General features: G+C 42.6%; 1 protein-coding gene across 7 annotated transcripts in view; it reads right to left on the reverse strand.

The window, feature by feature from the left end:
• Nucleotides 1-14703, reverse strand: part of HRH1 (histamine receptor H1) — a 114142-nt gene that overhangs the window by 5667 nt on the left and 93772 nt on the right. For 3 of the 7 annotated variants that reach the window (XM_025194511.1, XM_006038035.3, XM_006038033.3), the window contains exon 2: nt 9099-9198. The exons of 1 other annotated variant lie outside the window; for it this stretch is intronic. The gene's annotated coding sequence lies outside the window, so the exon portion shown is untranslated. Of the gene's footprint in view, nt 1-502; nt 3343-9098; nt 9199-9892; nt 10665-14703 lie in introns of those variants that run through there. 3 more of the 7 variants (XM_025194508.1, XM_006038036.3, XM_025194509.1) reach the window with 3 other exon arrangements.

Below are 14703 nucleotides of genomic sequence, written 5' to 3' on the forward strand. Positions count from 1 at the left end.
CTGGCAGAGGATCTGTGGAACCAGGCCAGCTCCCCCCTCTCCCTGCTGGTACAGCCCAGCCCAGCTCCACATACCCCTGCCAGCCTGTTCCCTGCTCCGGGCCGCACCAGTGCTGGCCCTGGGACGTTGGTCCCAAGACATTGGGACATTGGTCCCAAGATGGTGACCAGGGGGCAGGGCACCTTTCAAGGGGCGAGTCTACCCATGTGGCCCTCGACAGCTTGCCACAACTTGGTAAGCAGCCCTCTGCCCAAAATAATTGCCTGCCCTTGCCCTAGTATGTATGCAAGACTTATACTTGCTCTGTCCCTGACCTTGACCCAGCCCAGTCCTGGCGAGTGAGAGGAACCAAGAATATATCCCCTAGCTCCTTGTGGCAGTGAAAAAGGAGTGCCCAGTGCTGCAAAACTGCCACAAAACAAACTAAACCCTGCAGTGCTGAAAATGAGGTCTTTGGCCTTAAAGGGACAGTGCAAGGAAGATACAATAAGACATAACACACCTTCCCCCTACGCAGAATAGTCAGCCAACCATTTGGGAGGGCTCCACTTCTGCTGTGGTCTTTCTGTAGAGCCTGACTCAGTGAGGGGTTCAGCAAATGATCCTGTCAGCCTATCACAAGAATCAACAGCAATGCTTCCTTCTCATGGTATGAAAAAGGGTTTGAGCTGGTGGAAACAGGTAGGCACTTGCCCAGTGACTACATATCTGTTGGTGGTGGACTGGTGCCTGGAGACTGTTCAGGTGTAGAGTTATTAGTAGGAGAATGTCCACGCAGCTGGTCCACATGAAGTCTCCAAACTCGTCCATCATCAGTCTGGACTGTATATGATATGGGTCCTGCGATGCTTACTATTTGAGATTGAACCCACTGTGGGTCTGTCCCATAGTACCGAGCAAACAGAGTCTCTTGTGGAAACAAAAACACATAAGGTACCAGATGCCAATGAAGAGTCCAGCTTTTTTTCTTTCCTGAACTGCATGCATCTCACAAGGTCTGGATTAACACAGTCAAGGCATGCCTTGAGATGATGACCCATAAGAAGCTCTGATGGGCTGGACCCTGTTGTAGGCAAGAAATTACATGTTGAGCAAATAGAATTCTGGCCAGTCTGGTAGGCCAGTCTCCTGTAACAATCCTTTTCAATGCATCTTTTGTGGTCTGCACCATTCACTCAGCTTGCCCTTTGGCCTGGGGCCTGTGAGGTCTAATGGTAACAGTTCAAATGAGGTTGAGGCTGGTAAAGTTTTGGAACTCTGCTGAAGTGAATGTGCTGCCATTATCAGAAACAATATTTTCGGGCACACCATGGGTTATGAACAGCTGATGGAGAGCTGTTATAGTGGCAGTTGATGTAGAGGTTATGACAATAATCACTTCAAGCCAGTTTGAATATGAGTCAACCACAATTAAGAAGTTCTTACCTTGGAAAGGGCCAGCAAAATCAATGTGGATGCGTGACCAGGGTTCCTTTGTCATTTCCCAGAAAAATACTGGTGCCTTTGGTGAATGATAACGGGTTGCATGACAAATACTGCAGTCCCCTTCCAACACTTTCTATGGCATTGTCCATACCTGGCCACAATGTATAACTTCTAGCCAGTGCTTTCATCCTCATAATGCCTGGGTGTGCTGCATGCAGTGTTGTTAGTATGTTTTGGTGCCCTGCTTCTCAGATTATGACACGATTTCCCCACAAGAGACACCCCTTGTGGGCAGGCAGCTCATGTTGCCATGATGAAAATGGCCTGAATTTCTCAGCCGATTTGTCTGCAGGCCATCCCCTCCATACCCAGTTGAGGACACAGGCAAGGATAGGGTCTTTTGCAGTCATCCTTGCTAACTGATTAACTTGCAGAAGGGCTTCTGGCATGGGTTCCAGCATAAGGACTTCTGCTGGTGGAGGAGTTGCACAATAAGGTATTTGTAGTGGTAGGCGGCTCAGTGCATCAGCATTTGCAGTCATTTTTCCAGGTTGTGTATGAGTGTATAGTCAAATGCATTTAGCACGATGCTCCAACTTTGCATAGGGGGAGACAGAATACGAGGAGTTGGTTTGTCCACAGTAAAAATTTCAAGAAGGGGTTTGTGGTCCATTCAGATTTCAAATTTGCAGTCATAAATATAATTGTGATTTTTTATTTTTTTTTTTACTTCTGCAATGATTGCCAATGCTTCTTTATCAATCTGTGCATAGTTCCTCTTGGTTGAAGTCATTGTTCTTAAGTAAAAAGTAACGGGTGCATCTGTGCCATCAGGCAGTGTGTGACTGAGGACAACACCAACACCAAATGGCAAGGCATCACAAGTAATGGACAGTGGCTTCTGCTCATCATAGTGAACAAGGACAGAGTCTGATGTCAGCAACTTCTTGATGCCCTGGAAACCCTCTTTGTGCTGGTAAGTTCATTTCCACTGAGCTCCTTTATTCAATAAATGATGAAAGGGCTCTGCTATGGTGGCTTTGTCTTTCAAGATGTGACAAAAATTGAGAAGTCCTAGGAATGGCTGAAGATCTTGTCTGCATTTTGGTATAGGGGCATCATGTATTGCTTTTGTCTCATCTTCAACTGGGTGAATGCCAGAAGCATCAAACTGATATCCCATAAAATTGATACTGGAAACTCCCAATTGACATTTCTCTCATTTTTCTCTGATACCTGCTATATCGACTCTCTATAAAACTTCTGAGTCTCTCAGTGAGTTTCTCTTGAGACAGGCCCATGATCAACACATCAACGTATGGAGCAACCCCAGGAATTCCTGCTAGCATTTTCTCCATGAAACACTGGAAAATTCCTGGTGCCACAGAAATTCCAAACTAGAGGAACTTGACATGGAATGCTCTCCAATGTGTAATTATTGTTTGGGCCTGAGAAGCCTTGTCGTCCACTATCAATTGCCTCAATTTTTGGCGAAAAGGGCAAAAGGTATATTCTGAGCCTTCATGCAGATAGGGGCTATCGCAGGATCCATTTGGAACATGGCAGGTGGACTTGAGCAAGTTCCTAATTCCTTAGAGAATACCTGGGGAAACTCCCTTGCAAGCTTTTCCAGACCTTCTGTGCGGAGACTGTGTACGCCTTGAATACTGATTCCCAATGACGAGAACTAGGGCTTTGCGAAGCTTCAGTCGCTGATTCAATTCAGTGGAGATTCAGCCCGATTAGGCAGCTGAATCTCTGAATCTGAATTGAATCAGGAGACCCTTTAATTTCTCTGAATAGAATTGGAACCCTATGAATCGATCCAGAGAGATTCGATGATTCGGACATAGGCACTGCTTTAAATGTTTTTTCTACATACCACAAGGTACCAGGCAGTTCATAAACTTTGAGATGCTCGAGCATTCCCCCCCCCCCCCCCCCCTGGGACAGTGATTCAAATCAATTAATTGAATTAATGTCCCCTTGTAGCATGAACTGAACTAATGTAGCTGATGTTAACATAGTGTAATAATAGTAAAATATAACCATGTTATTCTTGTCCTGTAAGCAACTTGAAAACTCCATTTTGTATCCTTCTGCTTGACGTAAGGGAATGAACTCTGCATTGCCTTTATGTATGAGTGTGTGTAAAAGGGTGAATGGTGAGACAATGGCATAAAGATGGGAGAAGATGATTTAACTGTTTATGTAAGCAACAAGGTGCCAAATGTAAGTTACCAGTCAGTAACTAACTAACAAATGGCTGAAGAATCCCTTTGAAGCTCGAGGGTACAAAGAAGATAACAAGGAGAAGAAATGCACCCATCCTGCCAGACAGGCAGCAAAAATACTGCAAAGCTAAAATAAGCTGAAGACAGAAGTAGAGCAACCGCAAAAACAGAAGCTGGGTATGGAAAAACCCCAAAGCACTGAAACAAAGGATGCCAATCCTTATAAAAGAACACTTTGAAAATGCCAAGTTGGGTGAATCTCTTTCTTTACTGCTGTTTCATCGGGGCACAGATGCATCTGTTCACCCTGCTCCAGCTGTTATCTTTAAATCTGCTATCTTCAAATTATCATCATCTACTCAATAAGTCTGGGTTGGCCACCCTGGGCTGATATTGAGCAACTATTGCTAGTAACTATATCTGGTGTATGTGTGGATAAAATGGTTGTTTTGTGTATGTGTATACCTGTGTGTAATGATGTGTATGATGATTTATGTGTGTTTGTATGAAGGGTGTGCCCGAACCTCTGTGTCTAGCATATGTAATCAATAAATGCAGCACCTTGCCTTATCCCCCTTTATAAAGTCTCGCTCATGATTTGAGCAATTGGCAATTTGTGTAACACCCTGAATCAGGCTGAATCTGAATCCAAATCAAATACAGCCCACTTTGCACACCCCTAGTGAGAACCAATTTCTTCCCAGAAGGCTTTTGCGGAAACCCTTAGTGACAATGAGGGGTAGATGCTGTCTAACAGATTCATACTGGACATCTACACTGCAGCTGCCCAAAGTTTCCACAATCTCTCTATTGTAATCATGCAGGCGACACTCAGGTTTCAATAACTTGGGGAGAGGGTGCTGAAACAACTGGAAGAAGGCGTTTTCATCTATGATGGATATTCCTGAACCAGAGTCCACTTCCACTTTGCACTTCTGTCCATTTATTACTACAGTTGCAATCATCTCAGAACCTTGAAGTCCAACAACACCAACATTTTTAAACAAATATAGTTTTTGTACCTCACCTTGTGGGGAGGACTCTAACCTCTGAGTGGTTTAGGAATGAATACATTTGCCAGTCTTTTTGTCTCCCATAATTGGCCTTTGAGTGGCAAATCCTCTCTATGTGGCCTTTCTTCTTGCAGGCATGACATTCTGCATTCCTAAACCTGCCCTCCCTTCGTCTATGTTGGCCACCACAACTCAAACATGTCTGTAGATTAATTGGCTTACGTGGTGCTGTTGGTGAGGGTATAATCTGCTGAATCTTCTGGTGATGATCTCATTCTTGACCTTTTTGGAGTATGTGAACGTTGCTGAAGGACACTTAGCGAATTTCTCTCATGTTACAGGATGCTGCTTCAGCTGCCAAGGCTTTTTCTTGTGCAGTAGCCAAAGTCAAATTTGGTTAAAGAGCAGGTGACATTGGATTGTTTCATCTTGAACCCCACAGATAAGACAGTCATGAAGCAGGCCACCCAGGAGATCACCGAACTCACAAAATTCTGCAAGGTGACAGAGCTCAGCCAGGTAATTTGTTATGCCTTCATTGGCCTTTTGGTCCTATTTAAAAAAAATGAAATCTCTGCAGGGTAACAGATGGCCTTGAGCAAAAATATGTCTTTAGCAGAGTACTTAGTTCAGCATAAGACTTAGTGTTTGGTAAGGCAGGTGGTGTGAGGGAACAAACAATGGCAAATGTTTTGGCACCACAGACTGTCAGGAGGATCGCATGCTTTTGTTCTGGGTTTCCCACTTTGTTGGCTTCCAAGTAATAGGATAGTGTTTCAGCATAAGAGTCCTAAGAAGCCAGCTGGCTCACATCAGATTCTGCTATGTGACCCAATATAGCCATCTTAACTAACATCATCCATAATAGAGAGAAAAACAAAACAAAACAAACAAGACAAAAAACCCCCAACCTTCCCTCACAAAAACACAGCCTGGTCTCAGAATGCTGTCCTCACCATCTAGGGGTGTTTTTAGCCAGCAATCCTGTCCTCGTTGACAGATGATATGTTGTGAGTTCAGCAACAACACTTTGGACACTCCTGTGTTGAACTAACAAGCATTTATTAATATAACTCTATGGAATCATATCCAGGGTGGATCTTAACAGTTGCCCTAGTATGTATGCAAGACTTATACTTGCTCTGTCCCTGACCTTGACCCAGCACAGTCCTGGTGAGTGAGAGGAACCAAAAATATGTGCCCTGGCTCCTGGTGGCAGGGAAAACGGAGTCCCCAGTGCTGCAAAACTGCCACAAAATAAATAGAACCCTGCAGTGCTGAAAACAAAGGCTTTGGCCTTAAAGGGATAGTGCAAGGGAAATACAGTAAGACACAAAAAGGATCCTCCCACAACAAGGATCCTCCCATCAAGTGATGAGTGGCTGGTGTACCCCCCTTGTCAAGAGAGATTTTGAACTGTGGATCCATCCAGTTTCCCAGCACAGCACTCTAACCACTACAGCACAGATCAGGCATTTCCAGACTCCTCTCCAATCACTCCTTTTCAAGCTGAGCCATTGCCCCTCAATTTTAATAGTTATTAGATAAAACAGATAGAATAGGATAAGGAAGTTACTGCCTCATTGGAAACAAGGCTCCAGGGTAAAAATGAGCATTGATCTTGCTGAGGTACACACTCTCTATCTTGTTCTCTTTTTCCTAGCCACACCTATCTCCCTCTCTTGGCACTTGGGGGTAGTTTCAAAACGTGAGCTGGAGAGAGCACTAAGGCCATGTGTAGACAAAACAAGAGGCATGTTTACACAACACTTTAAAGTGGGCTAAATGCTTTTGCACTGCTTTAATGGTTTCAGTGTTTGCACGCCTCGGCGGCATATCGCTCATTAATTCCAGTCGCTGTAGGAAATTTGGCAGCATAATGTGCCTTAAATGACTTGGGGCTCAAACTAAAAATCCTTTGAGGAGTTTTAGTTTAGCAAGGAAACCCTGCAGGCAGCCAGCCTGACAGCAGTCCAGGAAAGCAGCTCTGCCCAAGAAAAGCAGAGAGTCTGATCTTTTTTTTTTTTTTCCCCTCTTCTTCTTTCTCCCCTGGAACCTGCCTGCCTGCCTGCTCTGCAGGTGGGACTGGTGCTTCCCTCCACAGCTGCAGTGTCCCCCGGGACTATGCAAGCCAGGTGCCTCTGGGTGGGTGCTGCTGGGGGGGGCACACCTGCTGTGGAGGGAAGCACCAGCTACCCCCTGCAGCCCAGGGACTGCTCTGTCCGCTGGCAGCTTGCCCTTCCCTCCCCGCTGGAAAGCCAGGTAAGTCAGCAGGATGTTTGCACAACATGGGGGTTTAATCAGCCCTAAATTGAAGTGGTGTTTTTTAAAATCCACCGCTTTAATTTAGGGCCCCTGTTTCATCGACACATGCTCTAAGCTGACATGGTGGTTGGAACATTGTGCTGGAGACACACCGGTTCAAACCCCTCTGGGTAAGGGAGGCCAACAACCTGGTCTGGCTTCCTGGGAAGTTGCCCTAAGGCAGCACTCAGCTATTAGGGCTAAAACCTGAGAGGTCCTCCCTATTTCTCATCTCTCTGTTAGTTGTGAATTTCTGGCTGGCTTCATTTTTGGGACTTAGGTGCAGGCATGGGCATACTACAAAGCTGTGTAGCTGCCGAGCCACAGTGTAATTTACTGAACAGGCTCAGTTTATACATGCATGTTTAAGCATCCATACTGCAAGGGAAATTGCTACATGTGCTTAAGTGCAAAAATACCACTATCATGGCTAGAAGGCTGCCATTTAGATGCACACAGTAAATTCTCCAGAATAACTAATCCAAATATAAAATAAACTGTATATATAATAAATTGGGTTAATGACTCAACAAATTAATCTAACTTAAGTTTTTAAGCTATTAGCCTCAAAATAAAAGAGTATCCTCAGTCTCAGTGTTGACTGGCAATATTTGCTTTGGCAAAATGGCTGAAGTCAAGAAAGTTGAAGTGAAAGAGGAGACTGACTGTGGTTTAGCAGCCTGTCAAAATTGTTGGTGGCGAAGTGATAACCAATCTCTTCCCACCTATCATAGCATTACAAGCTGCATTCAAATACATTTGAAGATAACACAAAATAATCACATTTCAAATTTAAATTAATAACAGTTTAGGGGAAACTAACATGATTTTTCAGGACTGATAGCTTCCAAATCATAAAATATATGAATGCATGCTTTTTTTTAAGACAGTGAGCTTATTTAACTGATGGATCATTGAGGTATCAATGGATCTAAGCATATATACTCCTGTGTGCGCACACATTCGCTACCAGCTGTCCACTAAAAATTAAACAAAACACTGGAGAAAATACAAGACAAAGTGTTATCCCTGTGCTAGAGACTTGTCATATCCAGGTAGCTCAATTTAACATGAAATTGACTAAATTATTTAAATCTGGGTTGTATCCAAGTAAGACCATTTCATAATAGATTTTTGTACCACTTTAGATATATTAGCTTTTAAATATATTTCAGTTAAACCAGGGTAACTTATGTCTGGACATGATCTGAGGTGCTAAGAGAAGGCAAGGCTGCACATATAGTATAAACTTACGCTCACTGCAGGAAAAATTGATTACAACTGTTTGCTTTTAATATGTTGTTATAATATATGTCTAGGGCTTCTAGCATGAATCCACTTCAAACTGTTTTTTTCCTTCCTTCCTTAAGGGTTGGGATTCTCTAGATAACCTCAGGGAGCTGCAGCTATTGCATTTCATTTATTTAGGCATCTAACTTGCAATTAAGTTTGGGTTGCTACATAAACCCAGAGACTTGTTTTAAGCATATGCAATGGAACAGGAAGTGGTAGACAATGGCTGGCAGAGCTGAGATTTTAATTTTTAATGTGTCAGGAAGGTACAGGTAATGGAGTAATAGACACAGATCTGTCTGCTTGCTGATTCTAAACACATATTTTATAATTAATGTCATTTTTACAGAGCTATACAAAATGTCTCTTCTTATGAAGCAAATGTTTGCCAGGAAAGCCTGTGTTTTTATATTAAAAATGTATCAGTTCTGAACATAGGCTCTAATTGTGAACATGAGCTCAAGTCTTACTGATATGCTTAACATTAGAAATACATGTAAGTACCTTCTGTTATCAGGGCCATATTAACCACCAATAAGTGTGCCACATGCCAATGGCTGTGTGATATGGTTTTTTTTTTGTTGTTGTTTTTTTTTTTATGTAGTTGTATGCAATGTTTCAAATAAAACTCCACTTGCATGCATTTCCTGTTACAGAAAATCAAGAGAAAGCTCTTTTTGAGCATAAGTAGACAGATGTATTGCAAATACAACCTACCAGGCTGCTCCATGTGTGTGCACACATGCATGCACACAAAACTAAAACAACTTGTTGCAACAAATCAGACAGTAGTACAGCTCAGTCTACACTGGAGAAAGATTCAGCGTACCTCATCCCTCTGTGCATGCAGCTGATGAAATAAGACCATCGGGTGGGGAGGAATCAGCCAGTGGGTTCTCAGTTTCATTCTTCCTGACAAAATTTTTTTCCTAAAGGTATCACAAATTTAAATTAAACAGACTTGAATAAAAGACTGGTGACTGGAAGAAATCAAATAAGCAAACGTCTTCTGGCAGTGTTATTATCCCAGCACTCTTTCACCTCTTACCATGATGCATCTGTCTCCAGACAGCTTTCTGCACACAAACAGACCACCTCCCATCTCCCTGTCCCCACTTCCTTTGCAGACTTAAGAGAGGATGTGCAAGCTAGTTATCCTGATTCAGACAAACATTTTTACACACGCCATCCAGAATGAGGGACAACATCTTACATATCCAAACAGCCATTGTACTCACTATCTATATTAGACATACAATCAATTGCATATGAAGGCTTTCATATATAAGGGCAGAAGCTGTATGTTGAATGTTTGGCCCTTAAGTCAACTCAATATTTCTACCATATTATTCCATTCTACAGTATAGCATAAGCACAAAATCTAAAATGCAAAAAATAAAAGGGAAAAAGTAGCAGGGAAAAAGGTAGAAAGAATGAGAAAGGTGGTCAAATAGTTAACTCTGTTCCCTTAGACAAAGAAAGCCTCCATATCTTTGATGTAGTCTGCTTCTCTTCCATTAGCCTCATGGAATGACCTAGGAAACCCTAAATCATTCCTAACTTCTGAGCATCCAGTTGTGAGCAGACTTACAGACTAGCCAAAAGGTTTATAATGACTCTTACCAATGATGGTGACCTGTATGATCTTCCTGTCATTTCTCTTCCACTGAATTTAACTTGTGTCTTTTTCTCTCTTAAATACAAAGGTGATACCTTTGCCTGTATGTTTCTGTGCAGCATTTACCCAAATAGAACACAAGCACATAATAAGGATCAGAAATCCAGTGCATTTCAAAAGTGTAAAAGACAGACACTCCCCTGTACTATTTTAATACATATTCTAGCCAGTGCCAGTGCTGGAATGTCTGCGCCTTCCTTCATGCAGGGAGGTCAAATTCCTTATTCTATAAACTTTGTACTCAGAAGAATTGACAGTCAGCAGTGCTGGTGCTATAAAGCAGAGGTGTGGCTGCTACAGATAGGAAACTGAGCAAGGACAGAACAAAGATACAAACAATGGGATGCTTTACTGGGAGGAAATTTGACTCAGTGAAGTCTTCAAGGTTCTGCCATGCATATTTCCTCCACATCATCCCTTCAGTGGTGTGGGAGTGACAACTTCCTGGAAGGAGCACAGGGATTAGAAAATTCCAGAGGATTCAACCCTGAGCCTAGTTAAACATGAAGAGCAGATGCTCTCTGTCCTCTCCTAGCCACCCACCCAGAAACACAGTCTCATCAACGCCTAGCAAGTTATCGACTTTCCTATCATAGCTATCCCCTACTCTCCCTTTATGGGAATTAGAGGCATGGAAAGTACTTAGCTTCCAAAAGGGAAAGATGTCCTTGAAATAATAGCTCGCAGAAATTAGTGATATTTTCCATTTCTTTTCTTTTATTCTTTTTAGTGCTAAACACTACAAAAAAAAAAAAAAAAAAAGTGAATTTTAGCTGAATTTCACAACTAGAGTAGCAGCAGAGGAAGGAGTCCGCCTTGACCAGCTATTTAATGTCTGCAAATGAAACAACTTTTATAACAAATACTGATAATGTCAAGACATTTAGGCTGCTTGCAGACATTAAACAGCTCCCTCCCTGCCCAAAAACAGTGTTCTACTTTAAATGAGGTGCATTCCCACACTGAGCCTAGCACACAGTCAGAAAAGGCACCAGTTGACAGGGTTCACCCAACTTCTGTATAGAGCTGGTGTTTTAATGGGGCTTTCTTAGTGCTTTTATCTAATAGATGATTAAATCAGCTTTAAATAAAAGCACCAAAAAGCCCTGCTGAAGTGCTTGATCTATACAGACGCTGTGAAACTGGGTCAAATTAATGTGCTGCTTCTTCCAGTAAAGCATGCTTTTTTGTTTTGTTTTTAAATGTCTGTAAGCAGCCTCAGATATGTATGGGAATATATATAAAAAAAAATTGAAAAATGTGTGCTTATTGGAAAATACATCTGTCCTTCCCAAATAAAGCTGAGCAACAGGAGAAAGATTGTTGAAACAGTTGCAATCTTGCTTGTATACGTGTGTGTGGGTGCTTTCTCTCTCTCATCCCCCTAGCATCTACAGTGACTCACCATCCCTAATGGTTTCATCTTCTCTGCTTCAAAGACACTTGGTGAAATGCTATTTCCATTCTAATGTGGAACTGAGGCACAGGGTACATTATGGAAATCCAGAAAGACTATGGCAGAACCAGGAATGAAGCCTAGGGTCCTCTTAATCTCATGGCAGCATCCTATCCACTTCTCTCAATGTAAGTGGCCAAAACGTAATAATGGTTATAATGTGTCATAAATCCAATGTCTATATTTTGTCCATGATTTTTAGTATCCAGGAGGTTGATGAAGTGGAGTTCATAGGCTCGTCTCTGGGAAGTGTTTTGTAAGTTTCCTTTGAGGATCAGGACTCAGAGATTGGAAAGAGATGTGCCCCCACAGGTAATTGGGTATTCCTGTCTTTGATAGATTTCCGGTGTGCATTCATTCTGGTGCACAGTTGTTGTTTGGTCTCTCCTACATATTTTCCATCAGGGCATTTGGTGCATTGGATGAGATATATTACATTTCTGGAGGTGCAGCTGTAAGATCTAGGAATGCTGATGACTCTTTTGTGGGGTGTAGTAATTGTGGGAGTGGTAGAGATGTGTTGGCAAGTTTTACATTTCTTGTCATGGCATGGTCTGGATCCTTTAGGTGTGTTCTGGGCTTGAGGAAGTTTGCTTCTGGTGATGAGGTTAGTGAGGTTCGGTGCTTGTTTGAAGGCTAGGATGGGTGGCTCTGGGAAGATCTTTTTAAGAATAGGGTCTCTTTCTAGTATGGCTTGCAATTGTTTGAGGATTTTCTGTATGGATTGGAGGGAGGGGTGATATGTCATAACCAGCGGTGTGCGATTTGTGGGGGGTTTTCTTCTGTACTGCAGCAGTTCTTCATGTGTTATCCGGGTGGCTCTTTCAAACATACACTCTCTCTCTCTGGAGGAGTGTCCTTGTTGGGTGACAGCCTTTTATAAATGTCTATATAAATACAGACATTGGATTTATGACACATTATAACCTGCCTGACATCGGACTCCCCAGGTATCTCTCCACTATTCATCCCCCTTCTCTCTCTCTCCCCGCCCCCACCCGGTCTCTCACCCATTGACTCCTCAATCTACATTTTCACTGACTACCTGTCTTGTATGCATACCAGACCAGCCTCTAGCTTCTTTACTTTTCATTCCATCCAGGAAGAGCACACACCAACTTCAGAAACTTCCTTAGCCTGACAAAGGGTTTTTGAACCTGAAAGCTTAGTAAGTGTTTTCCAACTATTTAAGTTGGTCTAATAAAACATATCAGATTCACCCAAAGAACCTTGTCTGCCTATGCACATTTATTTAGAACTTGATTATACAAGTACTAAATAAACCTGTCATAATCACTGCACAGTAGCGTCTCGTGTAGTTGTGCCCGCTGAGTTCAAGGCCTGTTCCAGGAAATGGCTTATTCTGTCTGTTTATAGTCATTACAACCTTGAATTTGTGTGCATATGAGCTGTGATTTCCTCTGTAAGTGACTTTAAAAGGTTCTGAGGGTTTTACATTTGGAGCATGATGAGACGGAAACAATCTGCCAATTAAATATTGTCTTGCTTTTCTCCATACTCTGTTCCTTCAATGTTAATATGATGTTCCCTGTATGTACTTCCCACCTAATTGTTTTTAAATAAAACAGAATAATCTCTTTCAGGAGTCCATAAATTCGGTCTAGGGACTGATGGACCTGACGGCCAGTAGCTCAGTATAAACCAGAAACTCTATCTTCCTGCTGCACTCCACTTTCAACAGCTGCCTTTTCCTTCTCCACTGTGGAAAGTCATGCTCCCAAATGACTGCTGTCATCCAATCTTGGATCTTGGCAACATGCAGCCTGCTCTGCTTGAAGATGCAAACAAATTCTGCTCTCAGAGCCAAATGATGGGGGCCCTTGTCAGCTGTGTGCAGAGAAGGAAACCATCTTTCCCCTTTCCCATACCTCTTGCCTAGCTAAGCAATGATTTTCTACAAAAGAAGTCTGCGTGTTCTCTGCTCTCTCATAAATTTCTGCTTTCTGTAAGTGAAAAAGGGCAGAGAAGAGTCAGAATCACAGGGATGCTTCTCACTTTGCACTTGCCCACAGAGTGGTATCAGTATAGCAAGGAAAGCAGTGAGCTTCAACTTAAGTATTGTATGTACACAGAATAGCTCTGGACAGGCTGTGTTAGTCAAGACACAGTTTTCATGATATTCATCCCTTGGCAATGCAGCTCCACAACACCTTCTCAAGGCTGTGGATTCAGTATGACAATGGTACCTCTACTGTCATGAAGTTAATCACTACAACTCCATACATGAATAACACACTCTGCTGCACAAGTTTGTCCTATAGAAAATACTCTGAAAAACAGCATCCGTTCTTAATACCATACCACTCAAATGTACACCTGTCCCTCCCTCTAAACTATTTTAACAGAACATTGTTAGTACCACAACAACTCTGTTTAAACATTTAACTTCTTAATATACTTTAACATTGAGAAGTATTAATGTTCCCTCCATTGCAGGCAGGACCCTGTTGATATATAACTAACTATAAAGAAAACAAAGTCTACCATCTTGGATAACTATTAAGATTTGTAAGTCCTGACTTTCTAAAATGTCTGAATTAATTATTTTCCAGAAAGATAAAAGTTTTTACTGTAACTGGAAATAAGCCATGGCAACTTGTTTGTTACTGTACCAGGAGGAATATAAAAGGCACTTTTGCAGGTGCCAGTAAACTCCACAATAAACAGAAGAGAAGTGGAAGTAAGTTTCTAGAGACAGAGAATCGGGGCTGAACCATTCTCAGGGAAGACTCTAAGAACAACCACAACTAGAGAAAATAAGGTCTGGGCTGAAAATTTGAATCTCTTTGTTTATTAAGCTGCAAGTAGAAAGCACACTTTGACCTCAGACCACATATACAGTAGGCCTCTGTAAAGTGGCTAGTGTTTACTTCAGATTCAGCTGATTTGGGGGACAGTGATTCGATTCAGTGATTCGAATCAATATCCTGAATTGATTTGGATTAAGCCGATTTGAAGATTCGGCTTGTGCCCAATCTCCGAATCATACAGACCCATCTGTCACCCACTCTGTCATCCCCAGCAATAGCTGCTCCACCCACCCCAGCTCCTGGCTCTTAAAAAAAAAAAAAGCTTCAACTCACCAAGTACTGCCAGGCTGGGGGGCAATCTCCACTGCCCCCCACTGCCCCACACTACATGGCGGGCTCTGCACGAGCCCCCTGACCCCCCCTGCTGCCCCAGTCCCCACCCCCATGGCTGCCCCGCCTGCCCCAGCTCTGGTCTTTTAAGAGAAAAAAAAACCAAAAGACCTTGAACTCACCCGCTCCTTTCCACTGG

Source organism: Alligator sinensis, unplaced genomic scaffold, assembly GCF_000455745.1.
Source record: "Alligator sinensis unplaced genomic scaffold, ASM45574v1 scaffold1215_1, whole genome shotgun sequence".
Classification (NCBI taxonomy): domain Eukaryota; kingdom Metazoa; phylum Chordata; order Crocodylia; family Alligatoridae; genus Alligator; species Alligator sinensis.